The 3,651-nt window shown below is 35.0% G+C and overlaps 1 protein-coding gene across 11 annotated transcripts in view; it reads right to left on the reverse strand.

The window, feature by feature from the left end:
• The window catches only part of abi1a (abl-interactor 1a), a 55,969-nt gene that overhangs the window by 51,921 nt on the left and 397 nt on the right, over positions 1-3,651 (reverse strand). The window lies entirely within an intron of this gene.

Raw genomic sequence — 3,651 nt, forward strand, 5'->3', positions numbered from 1 at the left:
AAGGAACACGTCCTCACAACGAACAACCTGTACATAAAGAACACGTCCTCACATCGTACTACCTGTACATAAAGAACACGTCCTCACATCGTACTACCTGTACATAAAGAACACGTCCTCACATCGTACTACCTTAACATAAAGAACAAGTCCTCACATCGTACTACCTGTACATGAACACGTCCTCACATCGTACTACCTGTACATAAAGAACACGTCCTCACATCGAACAACCTGAACATAAAGAACACGTCTTCACTTCGTACTGCCTGAACATAAAGAACACGTCCCCACATCGTACAACCTGAAAATAAACACCTCCTCACATCGTACTACCAGAACATAAACACGTCCCCACATCATACTACCTGAACATAAAGAACACGTCCCCACATCGTACAACCTGAGCATAAAAAACACGTTCTCACATCAAATAACCTAAAAATAAAGAACACGTCCTTACATCGTACAACCTGAGCATAAAGAACACGTCCTCACATCGTACAACCTGAACATAATGAACACGTCCCCACATAAAGCTGAAAAATCTGACATGAACACACATTCTGGTGTTGTATTATCAGACATGAAGAACACAATCTGGCTTTGTATAATCAGACACAAAGGCCCCGTTTTTCCACCATATAATTAAACACATAGTATACATCCTTGCATCATGCAATCAGATGTGAACAATAATCACACACAAAGGACAAGAATCCTTACTGGGATTATCTTGTACAATTTGACAGATAATAACCGTAAACTAATTAAACACATTAAACACAACTTTACATTCTCCATTCTTATTGATCAAAAATTTCCTTTAGCAGTGGTTTAGACAACAGTTCCCCAATTAGGACAAATTATTTAAAAATATACTGTGAAGTGATAAATATTTACTTCATAAAAAGAAGTCTCCAGTATCAGCCCTTTATAGCTTTATTAACAGTCAGAGGTAAATCTGTCTTACATTTTCAGGACATTCCAGGTCTATGTATGTGTAGTAACGGAAAGGTCATTCATAGCTGCTATAACGTAACTGAGAACAGGAAATAACTTGTTACACTGACATTGCACAGGTTTGTGTGAATATAAATATCCATATAAATTATTCCAGAATATTCCAGCCACTCCAGATTAAACCAGCATAGGAATCACAAGAGCACTACAAATTAAACCCAAGAAGAAAAAAAAATCATCAACATGTTTCTAAAGAGGAGAAGTGAATTAATTTAATCTAAAACACACATTTAATCAAACCTGAAACAAAAACCAATGAAAAAACCCTAAGAGAAGGAATTTGCTGATGAAATAATTAGTAGGAAAGTCAGAAAGAGTTTAAAGTAAAAAGAAGAAGTGGTACAAATGTGGCAACAGACCAGCGTCAGCAAAAAAGCACCATGTTTTTCTACTAAAAAGAAATACAACAGTGGTGCTGATGCGCAGATCTGCCTTCTGTAAGGCTCAGCTGTGTGTGTGTGTGTGTGTGTGTGTGTGTGTGTATCAGAACGTAGATGTGTGTGCGCATTTATGTGTGTCCTCATCAGCAGATGCATTCATCAGGGAGCCTGAGTTCATCATTGTGTGTGTGTGTGTGTATATATATATATATATATATATATATATATATATATATATATATGTTCATCAGTCTGTGTGTTAATCAGTGTGTGTATGAATGTTCACCAGTGTGTGTATCAGTGTGTATATGAATGTTCACCAGTGTGTATATGTGCTCATCAGTATGTATGTATGTTGGTATGTGTACATCAGTGTGTGTGTATGTATGTTCATCGAAGTGACTGTATGCGTGTTCAGTGTGTGTGTTTATCTGTGTGTAAATATGTTCATTAGCGTGTGTGTGTGTGTGTGTGTGTGTGTGTGTATCAGTGTGTTTTTCCCTCTTGAATTAAAATCTGCCACAGAACTCGCATCAAAACATTAAATCTTTCAGAAAGCAGAAAGCTTTCTGAGGCAAAAGAAAAAAAGGAAGCAGGATCTTGGAAGAAAACACACAACACACACCTCGAACTGGAGTAAAAGTGGTGTTCAATGTGTATTCATTCATAAATCCAGTTCCTTTGAAATAAAATATAATCAGCAGCAGCTCAGAGGATTCACCGCTTCTGTTCATCATTCAAGTTTTCAAGAGAAGAACAATAATAAAAAATATTTTCACTAATATTAATGTAACTACTTTTACTATTATTATATAAAGCCATTTTGTTCCCAATAAAAAAAATCAACCAACCGAATCATTCAACTATCCAACCAATCAGACAACTAACTATTCATTAATCAACCAACCGATAAAATTAGCAATCAATAATCCAACCAATCAATTAATCAAATCAATCAATAATCCAATCATTTATTCATACAACCAATCATTCATTCATTCATACAACCAACCAATCAAATCAATAATCCAACCAATCATATATTCATACAACCAACCAATCATTTATTCATACAACCAACCAACCAATCAAATCAATAATCCAACCAATCATTCATTTATACAACCAACCAATCAAATCAATAATCCAACCAATCATTCATTCATACAACCAACCAATCAATCAAATCAATAATCCAACCAACCAATCAATCAAATCAATAATCCAACCAATCATTCATTCATACAACCAACCAATCAAATCAATAATCCAACCAATCATATATTCATACAACCAACCAATCATTTATTCATACAACCAACCAACCAATCAAATCAATAATCCATCCAATCATTCATTCATACAACCAACCAATCAAATCAATAATCCAACCAATCATTTATTCATACAACCAACCAACCAATCAAATCAATAATCCAAACCAATCATATATTCATACAACCAACCAATCATTTATTCATACAACCAACCAACCAATCAAATCAATAATCATCCAATCATTCATTCAAACAAACAACCAACCGATCAAATCAATAAATCAGCCAACTATTCATTCAAATAATCAATGTATCAGTTGTTAATCAACCAATAAATCAATCATTCAATTATTTAACCAACCAATCATTCGATCTTTCATTCATACATCCAGCCAATCAATGAACCAACCAATCAGATCAAATGTAATAGTGATTGATTTTGAAACATTAGTCTATAATGAACTCTAAGGCTGTAGTTGTTTAACAAAACCAGTCTGGAAACAAACAAACAAACAAACCATGGAGTGAAGGTTTACAGGTCACACACACACACACACACACACACACACACACACACACAGGGTTAGAAAGACATTATGGCACCCCTAAAAAACGAATGGAAGCCCAACTAGGTGGTTAGGAAAAAGTTTTGGCACCCCCTCAAACTTTCAACAGGGAACCCACGAAAAAAGAAAGAAAGAAAGAAAGAAAAGTTCACGACACGTTTGTAGGGAAATGTTTAATAAAGAAAGAGAAACATGTTTCGGATTCAGGCTTTTTTTTTTAGGACGGGTCTCGACACACCCTCGGGATAATCCAACATGGAAACACAAAAGAGACAGGAAAGTCGGAAATCGTGGATATAATAAAGAAAAGCCACTAAAAGATTGTGAAATCGGGGTTTATCAGAGAAATGAGATTAGGAGTAGAATAAAAATAAAAAGATAAAGTGCTGCTTATTGACTGTAGTT

The sequence above is a fragment of the Silurus aristotelis genome (genome assembly GCF_946808225.1).
Source record: "Silurus aristotelis genome assembly, chromosome: 1".
NCBI lineage: Eukaryota > Metazoa > Chordata > Actinopteri > Siluriformes > Siluridae > Silurus > Silurus aristotelis.